Source organism: Oryctolagus cuniculus, chromosome 11 (genome assembly GCF_964237555.1).
Source record: "Oryctolagus cuniculus chromosome 11, mOryCun1.1, whole genome shotgun sequence".
NCBI lineage: Eukaryota > Metazoa > Chordata > Mammalia > Lagomorpha > Leporidae > Oryctolagus > Oryctolagus cuniculus.
In genome coordinates this window covers 115,806,497-115,819,438 of record NC_091442.1, presented here as the reverse complement: position 1 = coordinate 115,819,438, position 12,942 = coordinate 115,806,497, and the positions used below count along the sequence as shown (strand labels likewise).

The 12,942-nt window shown below is 64.2% G+C and overlaps 1 protein-coding gene across 3 annotated transcripts in view; it reads right to left on the bottom strand.

Annotated features, from left to right (window-relative positions):
• The window catches only part of CACNA1I (calcium voltage-gated channel subunit alpha1 I), a 90,412-nt gene that overhangs the window by 50,018 nt on the left and 27,452 nt on the right, over window positions 1-12,942 (bottom strand). The window lies entirely within an intron of this gene.

The window sequence follows — 12,942 nt, the reverse complement described above, 5'->3', positions numbered from 1 at the left end:
ACCTGCCTGGGAGGCCCAGTTCCCCTGCACTGTGCCAGCTGGGGCAGGGAGAGTGGGGGACAGAGGCCCCGAGCGCCGCTGTGAGCCCAGCACGGCGGCCCCTCTGCCTGAGCCGGAAACAGGGAGGTAGTGCTCCCCTGGGCCCATTCCCCAGGCGGGGGTCCCGGGTGCTGTGGGGCCCTGGGCTGACATCAGCCGCCCCAGCACTGGTCTCACAAGCCCTCCGCACAGACAGAGGCCTGAACAACCAGAGGGTGGGAGACAGCTCAGCGCAGTGACCCCCACCCCTCATCACGGCCTGTGCCAAGATCCGCGCCCCCAGCCCTGCCCCCCACCCCGCTGCTCATACCCGGACGTGGAGGCTCCACCCCCAGGGCTCCCTGGACCTCCTGCTGCCAGGCCAGCCCCGCCTCTGCTCTGCCCAGGGGAACCTGACTTGTGCGTCCAGGTCCTGCTCAGACACCCTGCAGTTCTGGAAGCTTCTCACACCACAGCCCACAAGGAAGCTGACAACCTAGGCTGGGTGCATCCAAAAGGATTCAATCCCATCTCCACCGTCAGAAGCACCAAGCCGGGCAGGGCAGGCACTCAAAGGCAGGCACACCCAGTGCCCTGGCTCTCTTTCCTGGAGCCCCACCAAGCACCCTACACCCCAATCCATGTTCCAACAGACCCACAGCTCCGTGGAAGCAGCCTGCCTCTTCCAGGAAGCCTTCCCAGATCTCCCACAAAAGGCAGACCTCTGGGGCCCCCTCTAGGCTCCCCTATATTTACAGCAGATCCTACCTGCTCAGTTGCTCCCTACCCGCCCCTTGCTGAAAGACAGGGGCTCATGCCAAGGCCAGCCGCCCCCGCCTGACCCCAGCACACAGCTCACCAGGCCGCTCCCCCACCCCTAGTTCCACGTGTCACCCGTGGTCAGCTGGAAGTGAGGGCTTTGTCTACCAGCTTGCAAACCTGTGGGCCGTGAAGCCGCGGCCCCTCCCGCTGCTGGAGGAGGGACTGAGCGGAGGCTCCCAGGATGCCCTCTCCCCCCTGCTTGCACACGAGGTCACGCACCACACAGCCCTCGCAGGGCACACACGCCCCGTGCTCCCTCCTGCTGGGGCCCAGGGTCAGTGGAGGGGAAATGACCCCAGAAAGTGGCAAAGACTAGAGGTAGAGACCTGGGGGCTGCGGGGGGAGGGGGAGGGGAGGAGGGGAGGGAGGGCCGGGCAGGCAGGCAGAGGATGCGTGCGGGGGTGGGGCGGCACGGGTGAGGACAGATTCGGGGCCGTGTGAGGATCCTGCGCTCGTGTGGGTGAGCCAAACTGTCACTTTCCTATTTTGTAGAAGGAGCTCCAGGCAGCCGGGGAGACGCATGTGACGAGACCGCGGGGGTGGCACACACAGGCGCTCCCACTGGCCACACACCCGGGCCTGCGAGGGAGCCCCCAGGGCCCTGCCCCGCCTGCCCATTCCCCGGACTCAGGGAGGTCTGGGTCCACCCACACAGGCCGGGGCCCAGAGGCTCAGCAGCCGAACTCCCACAGGTGCTATCCAGGGGGCCGCCCCACCCAGGAAGTCACATGACAAAAATGAACAGACGCTCGCTCGCCAGCTGGGCAGGCCGCCGCAAAAAGCACGCGCTTCCTGAAGGCCTACTGTGCGCAGAGGGCTCCCAGGGCTGACCCGGCTGAGCCGCCCCAGGCTGGGTGCAGGCTGTCAGCCCTGTGCCTCCAGCCTGGCGCCGACACCCTGTCCCACTGCCACACGGCTGTCCCACAGCCACACGGCGCCCCCAGAGGCCACAGCCTGGGTCTGCCACCTCCCAGCTCAGCGAAGGGTGCCAGGCCCGGCCAGGTCCCAGGACAGCCTGGGTGCCAGTTGGGGTCCCTGGGAGAGAAGCAGCGGCCTCTGGCCCCTGCCATCCACTCGCCCCCACCCCTGAAGGGAGCAGAGGCAGCCACGCCCGGCCCTGCACTTGGAACACACAAGCCTCAGAGCCCGAGCAGGTCCACGTGGGCAGGTCCGGCCCAGAGCGCTGGCTCGGCCCCTCGCCATCACCCGCAGCCAACCCCCCTCTGCTCACCTCCCCCAGCCCTGCTCTACTCCACCCATCCTGGGGGCCACGCCAGGCTCGCCACATGCCCGAGGCCCCCTGGCCCCTGGCCTGGGCACAGGGCCTTGTGCTCACTCTCCCCCTCCCCCACTCCTCGCACCAGCACGGAATCCACCCCTCTTGGCTCTTTCTGCACGCCATTCACACCTCCCGCCTGCTTCGGATTCCCCTTGCAGCAGCCCGGGACCACAGAGGAGGCTGCGCAGGTGCAGGCGATGCCGATGCCGGGGGCAGGAGCCCGAGCGACCACACGGGGCGGAGGCTGGGGCTGCAGGGGTCAGGGGAGGTGCGGAGCTGCCAGCAGGCGGCCACCTTCTGGGAGCAGGGGACGCTTGCCTACCCGGGAGGGCGGCCCCTCTCTCCCCCTCAGCAGGCACTCGAGAATGGTGGGGGCTGGGGTAACACCTCTCAATCTCTACACGCCAGGAGCCGCCTCCTCCTCCCCTCCACCCCGGTGACAGCAGGGAGCTGGGTCCCCCACCCCCACTGCAGGCCCAGAGGTGCAGAAGGGGCCCTGGGGCGGGGGCAGGGCAAAGCAACCAGGCTGACTTCTCTCGGGCCCCAAATAAGACATCACTTTTGGGTGTGAGAAATTAATTCCTAATTACACAGTTACTTTATCTCGCAGCTTCAGCGCTAAGTCTAAGCAAAAAAATTAACAAACCCCCCCACTCCCTGCTGCCGGCTCCCAGGCGCCTCATCAGGTGAGCAATTTCGATGTGAAGCGCGCACTTGCGTCCTGAGGTCACCCCAGGTGCAGGTGGCAGAGGGAGGGCTCCGTGTGGCCAGGCAGGGACGGTGGGCACCAGCTCTGCCGCGATGCCTGCCCCACCCCCACAGAGGCCTCAGCACCCAGGCCTGGTGCTCCATGGGTGCCACCCCCTGCCTGGCCACGTGACCGGCTCAGGGCCGGCTTCCGGGTGCAGCTGGCACTGAAGAAGGGGCGCTGTCCCTGGAACCGGGCGGCTCCGATGGCCGCCTTGCCTCCGTGGTGGCCCGAGGACTTTGCCAACAGAGGAAGGCCGAGGCAAGAGCTGGCAAGCGGCAGGATCCTGGCCATATGGCTGGAGCGCCTCCCTCCAGCCGAACCCAAATCCCGCTCTGCCTCCGCCCCCGGCGCCCGGAGCCAAGGCTTGCCCCGGGCGCCCCGTTTGCCCTGGAACTTCGGAAGGGCCTCCCGGGCCTCGGCACCTGCCAAGCGCCCCCCCACCTCCCCTCGGGTGACCTCCCCACGGCCCCACTGGTGCCCCGTGCCCGTGAGGAAGCTGAGGCTCAGATGGCCTGGTCACCGCTGAGCACAGCCGTACCCTGCGGCATGGGGTACAGGACTAGTATCCCCAGAGGCAGGGTCGCCCGGTGGTTAGTGCACGCGCTGGGTTCCGATCCCAACTCGCGGCCGCTGCACGTGTGACCTTGGCCAAGCCCCAGGCACACTCAATGCGGAAAAGAGTGTCGAGCCAAATAAGCGTGGGCTATGATTACACCCAAGTTCTGCTTGCTGCCACGACACCATGCCTGCTTAACCCCCCCCCGGCCTCCCCCCCACCTGCAAGAGGAAGCCGGGACAGGAGCGGCACTGGCTCCCAGAGTGCACCGTGCACCCTTTGCGTCTCCACCCCCGGGCAGAGCTGGCACACCTGCCTGTGTGCCACGTCATCGGGTCCCCAGCACCCAGCCCAGCGCCTGGCTCCGAGGCAGGCTCCCCAGGCAGGCTCAGTTAAGCAAATAACTCGAGGGACAAGACCAGGAAAAAAGCTCACAGCTGGCAAGAGCAGCACAGAATGTCTGCGATCCAACATCTTTCCAGGAAATACCCCGCCCAGGGGACGATCCCTGGGATAAAAATAGGGTGACGCCGCGACCTGCGCGAGGGGCCCGCGGGGTCCTTCTTCAAATGTCATTGAAATTGCAGCTGACGGAAAGGCTGCTGAGACACTGGGAACCACAGCGGGACGACTCAGGCTCCTGTGGGTGACCAGACCCCCACCCCACCCCCGCCACGCACAGCAGGTGCTTAACGCAGAGAGGGAGGGAGGGAGGGAGGGAGGGAGGGAGGGAAGAGTGGAGAGAATCAGGGTGTAGTAGCCTTAAACCTTGACTCTGGCCACCTCCTTATGTCTCTCGGATCATTTCACCCCTGGCTGGGGCCTGCATGTTTATGCCCCCCCCCCCCAATGCACCCTGAGATCTGCCCCCAAGGTGCCGTGCTGGAGTTAGGAGGCAGGGCCCGTGGGGAAGCGATTCTGCCACGAGGCGGGGAGCCCTCCTGAAGATTAGCTCAGCACCCTTGTAAAAGAGGCCAAAGGATGCCCCGGGCCCTGTCAATCTGAGAACTTGGGGAGAGACCCTGTCTATGCAGAAACGGCCCTACCCAGACACCGCCTCTACCAGCCGGATCCTGCACCTGCCAGCCCAGAGCTGGGACCAGCGCTGCGCTGTTCTTCAGAGCCACCCAGCCTACAGCCGCCCAAAAGAACCAAGTCACCCCCAAACCTCCTCACACAAGCCCCAGGAGACTGCAAGCTCAGGACAGGATGCCCACTTGACCCGGGCCAAGTTCAGAGTTCAGGGGGCACCTGGGGGTGAATGGTCCATTGGCTGCAGAGTTGAAGGACAAACCACAGGACAGACCCAGGCAGGCAGCCGCCGCCCCCACCCCAGGCGACCTCACTCCACAGGCCTCCTTCCAGGGCTGGGGGCCTTTCTTCTGCCACAGGCCGTCTGGGTATTTACAGCGACATTCGCGGGCCACACAGGACAATCGACTTCAAAACGAGCCTGCTATAGGTGTACTGACTTCGAGTCCCGCCTGCCGCAGCCTTGGCAAAGCCAGATGGCTCCACGGGCCTCCTACGGCCCACTGGCCGGACGTGTCCACCCCCGGGCTGTCTCTGGGCAGGTGCCGGAGGAAGAGAGGCTGCCCAGCGAAACAGCAGAGATTTTTAGGACACGTTCCCCAGCAGCCTTTCCAACTCGGCCTTCCGTGCAAGGGTAGCTCTGGGGCCCCGGCAGGTGGGCAGGGCTCTGGCGATCAGCGCGAGCCTGGGAGGGTGGGGCACTCGGCTCCAGCTTCCTGAGGGCTGGGGGCCCCAGGGAGAGACCCCCAGGCACGCTCTGAGCTCCGTAAAGGTTAACACTCCCTCCTGTCGGGAGTGGGGCAGGGCAGGGCCCTGGGGACAGCCACCCCTGACCAGTCGCCCCAGATCTGGTCCATGCAGGCGGAGCGGCCTGGGGCAGGCTGCTACTCTGAGTTCCCCCCGCCACCGTCCGCATCTGCACAGTGGGGCGAACACCCTAACTCCCCGGATTGTGCAGCATGACGTCATCGCGGGCGGAAGCGCTCAGCCCCGTCGGCACAGCTGACAAAGCCCCAGGCGGCCATATTCCCTCCAGCTGGGGCGCCCGTCCTGACCGAGAGGGAAACCAGGTGCGGGGTCTCCCATGCACCCTCCTGCTCAGGCTGGCTGGGCTGGGGCTGATCTCACACCCTGCAGAAGGCGGGCCTGGGCCTAGAGCTGGCCAATCAGAAATCTGCACCACCACCACCACCCCAGCTTACAGCGATTGGTCACGGGGAGAGCACGTGACCCACGCCAGCCAATCCAAGGCGAGGAGACTCCATTTCTGGGACAGGAGCTGGCGGGAGACCTGCTGTGGCCCAGAGCTGGTGGCCGCTGCGGGGGACAGTCGGCAGGCATGAGGCCGGCACAGAGGAAGGGGCCGAGCTGTGGGATGTGACAACTTTGACGATTCTGCAGCGAGCGGGCCCTGAAACCAGAGGCCCCTCCGCTTTTTAGCCTAGGGACAGCAGGCGTCCTCGGACCGTGGAACCGCGAGAGCCGAGCAGCTGCCCCCTCCCTCGTGGCAGCGCCCATCGGGTTTCCATGGAAACGGGATGCACAGTGGCCATCGCCTTCCCTCCCGCCCTGCCCCACAGTTCACACCGAGGTTCCTGCTAGAACCTTCTCAGGCCCAGAACTACCCAACACAGCCCAGCTTAAAGAGAACGGCTCCAGGGCCGGCACTGTGCCGCGGTGGCTAAGCGGCTGCCTGCAGTGCTGGCATCCCATATGGGCGCCGGTTCAAGACCCGGCTGCTCCACTTCTGATCTAGCTCTCTGCTGTGGTCTGAGAAAGCAGTGGAAAATGGCCCAAGTGCTTGGGCCCCTGCACCTGTGTAGGAGACCCAGAAGAAGCTCCTGGCTCCTGGCTTCAGATCGCCGCAGCTCCAGCTGTTGTGGCCATCTGGGGAGTGAACCAGTGGATGGAAGACCTCTCTCTCTCTCTCTCTCTCTCGCTGCCTCTCCTTCTCTCTGTGTGTAATTCTTTCAAATAAATAAAATAAATCTTAAAAAAAAAAAGAGAAAGAAAACATCTCCAGATACCCTACCACCCCCACCCCAGCCCTTCAGTTCCCCTGGTGCAACCAGCATGGCCCAGGACCAGCCTCCGGGGCTTTGGGGGTGGGACTAGCCTCAGCCCTGTCCGTGGAGGGCGGACAGACCCGTAAAATCCAGGGTAAGCCAGGGGCAGGCCCAACAAGGTGCTCCACAGCCCTGCAGGAGGCAGGCGGCTCCAAGGGCTTCCAGAAACAGCCCCGGGATGCGCCTCTGGCCTCCCCGGCCACAGCGGAGTCTGCTGGCAGCACTGGCCTCTGCGGGGCTAGCACGGGTCAGCACTTGGCTTCAGATTTCTCAGCAGAGCCAGCACGGACAGCGGTCCGAGGCTGTGACCAGGGCCTTGGAGATGTGGGAGAGCCACGGCCTTGACCAGGGCAGGTGGAGATTCCGAGGCCGGAGGACACCAGTGTCCAGTGTGCTAAGAGTCCTCTGATCTGGCCTGACTCCAGGGGACATCTCTAGGTTGGTTTGGCCAAGGGCAGTGACGCTTTCTGCCTGCCTGAGCCATGAGACCCAGTTCTGGCCACGTGTCCTGGGAAGGGGAGGGGTCTGAAAAGGAAAATGTCGTTGTCCTGATCCCGGTGGACAGACAGGGCTGGCACGGCCCTCGCTTCACCCTTCCTGCCAGCCTGCAACTCTGACTGGACACCCCCGGCCTCAGCAGCCGCCTTGTGACCACAAAAGAACCTCCTGGAAAGTCACAAGGGAGTCAGCCCCCACCCTACAGAGCTACTGCCCATAGCCACCACCCTCAGAACCTCTGCCGTGTGAGAAAAACACAGCCAGGATTTGATCGAGCTGCTGTGGGATGGATTTGCCATTCCCTGCAGCCAAACGCTCGGGACAGGGACCCCCAGCACGTGACAGCACAGGACCTGGCGGCCCCCGACCCGCCTGGGACCTCGGCACATCACTGCCCATCCTCGCTGAGAGGCAGAACTTAGCCGCAGCCTCTCGCACACAGAGCTCATCTCAAGATTAAGCCGCAGCGAGCACTCTGCAAACGGGGGACGTCCTTAGACTCATCACACCCCGGACGAGGCCTAAAAGCCTTCCATTTCCTTTGCTTTCTTCAAGTCCCACGGAGGGGGCACTTTGGACAAAGGAACTCAGCCAGCAACCGCACAGGGACACGCCCAGCTCGTCTTTCTGGGGCTGACCTGCGGCGCCTGCTCTGGCTTTTGCTTCCAGAAGCCTGTGGCAAGGGAGCGGTTCCCTGCGGGCCAGCAGGAGAGGCGGCTTCCTGAGCCCGTCCGCTCCCCAGACCAGCCCCTGGCCGAGGTGCTGAATGGCTGATGTCACTGCAATTTTGTTACTATTACCAGTAACCACAGAAACCTGTGTGTGGAGCCGCTGCTGTTCTGTCCACAGAGAATGCCACCTGTGGTGGGACGCGTTCAGGTCCTGGTCACAGAGGTGGAGCCAGAGCCCCCTCCAAACGCCTCCCCCGCCCCGCCGTGGCTCTCAGATGGCCGCATCGCCACCATCACCCTGCAGTGCTCGCCGAAGGGCTGCCCTGGGCGGGCGCCAACAGACAACTCACCAAGCCCAGCCTGCAGGCCACCTGCACCAGGGCCATCAGGGCGTCCAGAGAAAATGCAGATAGCCAGGCCCTTCCCCACCTGCAGGGTCCAGGTCCCTGGGCTGAGGCCCACAAATCTGCATTCTAACAGGTGCCTAGGGGACCCCGAGCGGTGAAGGGCTGGGCGTGCGATTGAGGAGCGGGAGGCTGCCCACTCACCATCTGCACCGCCGCCCTCAGCTGCTCCACCGGCCACACGGAGGCCTCTCCTGGGCGCCCCCGGGACCCCGACACTGGCGGAGGCTTGCAAGGACTCAGCTGCCGTTCCCCACACGCATCCGAGGCAGAGCCACTCAGGCCACACCCTGGGAAGGGCTCATTCTGGAGACGCCTCCGGCCTGAGTCCCCCAGAGACCAGGAGTCAGGTTCTCGGGGAAGCTTTTAACCAAGGGGCCCAGCCTGGGCCGGCAGTGGCCAGTCAGTGTTTCCAGCTGGGGGAGGAGGTGGAATCTCCCGCATAGTGCGCCAAGGGCGAGCAAGAGGCCAGGAATACCTCAAGCTCAACAGCAACATCATGACCTCCTAATGGACAAAGGCGGGAAGTGTGGCTTAGATGAGACGGTGAGGTGGGCTGGTCTGTGCCCTAAGAGGCGCGGGCACGCCCTGCAGGAGAGCCTCGGTGATGTGCCGCAGGCTCAGCGCCGCGGCCCAGCCAGCACGGGGAGCGTGTGTAGCGAGAGCGGCTAAATCCGCGCTCCCAGAGGCCCCTGCAAGACGGCATTGAGAGCAGCAATGCACAAGCTTACTGTTTGGGTTTTTAACATTCACCTGCTTTTAGTTCCAAGATGGGAGAGCCCCGGCTTGGAGGGTGACGGCGACCCCGGCGGGTGGCAGGAGCACAGCCCCTGGACAGTACCACACTCCTGCACTTGGCTGGGCCAAGGCCACCCAGTCCCCCATCCCAAAAGCCGTCACTGGGACATTGGGATCCTGTTCTCAGGCCAGGGGCCGACACAGCCCCGAGGGAGGCCCCTGGGGACACCATCCTTTGATAAGCGGTGGGCAGACTGAGGACCCCGCACCCGCGGGCCGGACTCGGGGAGGACAGGAGCCGCCTTCCAGCGGCTGAGTCAGCCTGGAGCTGAGACTGCGGGTCAAAAGCTCCCGGCCGGCCGTGTCCCCTGCCTGACCAGGGCCCCTGGGGCCCCCACACCTCCCTCCAGTCCCCCCACAACTTCCTCAGCGCCCCCCTGGGCCTCTGCACATGGCCCACGAGACATCTTTGTCCCCACCGCTGCCTGGCCAGCCCTGACTTGGCGCCAAGCCTCTCCTGCTCAGCACTGCACACACTGACCCCCCCAATCAAAGGGGGGCCCCTCACCCATGACCCCAGGGCCCAGACCCCGCTTTGCTCCAGCACTGACCCCTGTGACGACCCGTTTCATCACAGCATGGCTGCCTCATCTGTCTTCGTGCCCTCCTGCTCAGCCCAAGGCCCCGTATGCATTAGGTGCTCAATAGATGTAGACTGAGTGAATGAATGGGGCCATCAGCCAGAGGACTTGCTAGTGCGCAGGCTGTTCCGGTTTGAGACTGGCCGCCGTGGGAGGAGGGGGCTCCCGCGGTGGCAGCACACAGCAGGGCTGGCCTCTGGTCTCGGGCCTGCCACACACAGCAAGGCTGCGACCTCTAAGGAACCTTCCCACTCACAGCTCCCGTGTCACCCCCCCAGAGCTCAAAGGACTCACTAATGTGGGGAAGGGGAGGGGCAGGAAGGGAGGGAACACATTTGGGATGTCAGGCCTGTGACTCAGAAACCGGCATTTATAGCATGAAGCCTGGGGGGCTGGGGGGATGAGCAGGCAGCCCGGGGCAGGGGCGGGGGTCTCACATGGGTGTGGAACCGGGCGAGACTCTGCCCTGGAGGTCAGGGGCGGCCGGTCTGGATCCCAAGTCTCCAGCGCTCGCGCAGGGCTGGGCACACACACAACTGCAGCAAGACCGTCTCCATTGAACTTGACCTCCCGCCAAGGACGACCCACACCCTGTGGGCTCAGTGCAGGGCCCCTCGTACCCAGATGACCGAGGATTTTCAAGAGGGTGACAGCAAGGCAGGAAACTGAGCGTGGAGCCCCAAGCCCAGCCCTCCTGACCCCGGGGAGGATGCCGGTGGCAGGCCCTCCCCACCACCTCCCATGCCAGGAGAAGTCCTCACTCTTGAGCCCCGCCACACTGCCCACACCAGGCCAGCCCCTCGCACCCCCATCGTCCTTATTCGGGAAGATGAGTGGGGGGATCCGTCAGCTACAGGGAGCCAGGGCCCCCCAAGGACAGGGCAGCTCCTGGGGGGCAGTGAGTGGGGCCACAGGAGCCGGGAAAAAATCACCCGGAGTGTGGATAAGGCACGGGGAGCGTTTCTTACGATGCCATTTTGGAGTGGTTACCCAGACTCGTCCTAGCATTGCTTCCTTACCCAGGAGACCACCCCTTGGTTTGATCGACCGTTTCCTGCTCCTTCAAGCTGTGGATGCTGGGAAATCACGCGGTGACGTGTGGGTCTGGACCTGCCAGAGGCCTACAGGACGTCCACCCAGCAGAGAAGCCCCCAGGCCACAGCTGCTGCGCCCTGGCTCCGAGCCCACTGCCTTCCCAGTTCTCTCTCTGAATTCCTCCTGGGTGCCCGCCCGCCGGGTCCCTCCTCACGGAGCGCACTGAATCTGTGATCCACGCCACGGCCGGCCAGGGTCACAACCTGCAACTTTCTGAAAATGCGACCTTGCCACGAGGTCACTTCCGGAACCAGAGTCTGCCCCAGAGACCAAGCCCAGGCACAGCTGCTCGGAGGAGAGCGGAAAGCAAGGGCGAGCAGCTCCCGGGGACGGAGGGACGCAGGGGCAGGCAGCAGGGGAGGGGCGGGAAGCAGAGGGGACCCAGGCAAGGCCCTCCCGAAGGTCGTGGGGGAAGGCAGAGGAGGGGAAGGCCCACTTGACAGCAACTCCGGGAGCAGAGAGCAGAGAGAAAGGGCAAGAACCAAAGGGGCACAAAGCGAGGGCTGGGTGTTTGCGCTGCCGGTGAAGACGCCCGCTGGGACGCCCGCGGCGCACATCCGAGCACCCGGCTCTGCTGCCGATCCGGCTTCCGCTCCGATCCGGGAGGAGGCAGCAGGCCATGGCTCAAGCGGCTGGGTCACTGCCACCATCATGGGAGACCTGGATGGCGCTCCTGCCTCAGTCCCAGCCCTCTGAGGTATCTGGGCAGTGAACCAGCAAATGGTTGTGTGTTCTTACTCTCTCTCTCTCTCTCTCGCTCTCTCTCTCTGCCTCTCAGATAAAGAAATTTTTAAAAGTTCATGGGAGGAGGCCAGCACTGTGGTGAAGCAGGTTAAGCCTCCTCCTGTGACACCAGCATCCCACAGGAGCGCCAATTCCAGTCCCGGCTGCTCCACTTCCAATCCAGCGCCCTGCTGTGGCCTGGGAAAGCAGCGGAGGACGGCCCAAGTGCTTGGGCCCCTGCACCCACGTGGGAGACCTGGAAGAAGCTCCTGGCTCTTGACTTTGGCCTGGCCCAGCCCGGCCATTGCAGTCATCTGGGGAGTGAGCCAGGGGATGGAAGACCTCTCTCTCTGTCTATCACTCTGCCTTTCAAATAAGTAAATCAATCTTTCAAGGAAAAAAAAAAAAAAAAAGCTCATGTCATGGGAAATGCATTTCAGAGAAGCGACAGGCCTCCTTCTGAGCCGAGGAAACACACACACACACACACACACACACACACACACACGACCTGAGCTCTCAAGGCCCCACCCAGGCCCGCCCAGAGAGAGAGAGAGGTCTGAATTCCTAAGGGAAGAGGAAGCCTCAGACAGGAGAGGGCAGGCCACCTCCCGAGAAAGAGGAGCGGACCTGGGCCGCCCTGCACCACTGCACCGTCCACGCCCACGGCCTGCACACTGGGACCACAGAACACGGGGGTGGGCGGGCAGGTGCCTCCCGCCAAACCAAAAAGAGATCGAGCTTGACCAAGGGGGCGATGGGAAACACGAGACCGGCCGGCTGCTAGCAGGGTCCGAACCGCTGGGGACAGCGTGGCTGTGAAAGTGAACGCAGCTCCCAGGAGGGATGCCGAGGGGAGGGCACTGCCTCTGGAAACCCCAGGGGGATCCCCGCCCCCAAACCCCCACCTCAGCCAGGTGCTGGACTGCCCACGCAAGCACACACATGTGCACACAGATGCACACAGATGTGAACCCACACCCACACGCACGCATGTATTCGCACAGCACCCGTACATCCTCTCCCACACACGCACGGCCTCCAGCCTGGTCCCCTGCCCGCCTCACCCCTGCCGTGTGGGCCCGTCCCTGGCTGCGGGCCATGCCTTCTTGTCCTCCTACCCAGGAAAACACCAAAGCCCCCAAGTCCCCCAGCCTGGCTCAGTCTGGCTCCTGTGTCCAAGGCAAACCACAGCACTTAGCCCAGAGCCCCAGCCCCAGCGTGCCAGGCCCCGTCTATCACGCAGCAGGTGCACAGGGCCTCAGCGGGCGGGGCTGCCCCTGCCACCCTCCCCACCCTCGGCGTGTGTGGCAGCATGGATGCTGAATGGGAGCTCCTGCCAGCCCTGCTTGGGTGGCCTCTGGGATGCCTCTGCCCCAGGAAAGCAGGGACAAGGCACAGAGCAGGGTCCAACAGTGCACATGGGCTGAGGTGTCACCGGGCCTCTGGGACTGGGGCTCAGGTCTCAGCAGAGAGGAGCAGTTTGGAGTCAGGGCTGAGTCTGGGCTCTGCGTCTGCCACGTTCAGGGATCTGGGTGACAACAGCAACAGCTCCCATTTCCCGGGTGCTCCTTTTGGGGTAGCTATTAGGTTCCTCCCACTTTACAGATGGGAAAACAGAGGCTTAGAGGGGTTAAGTGGCTTTCTC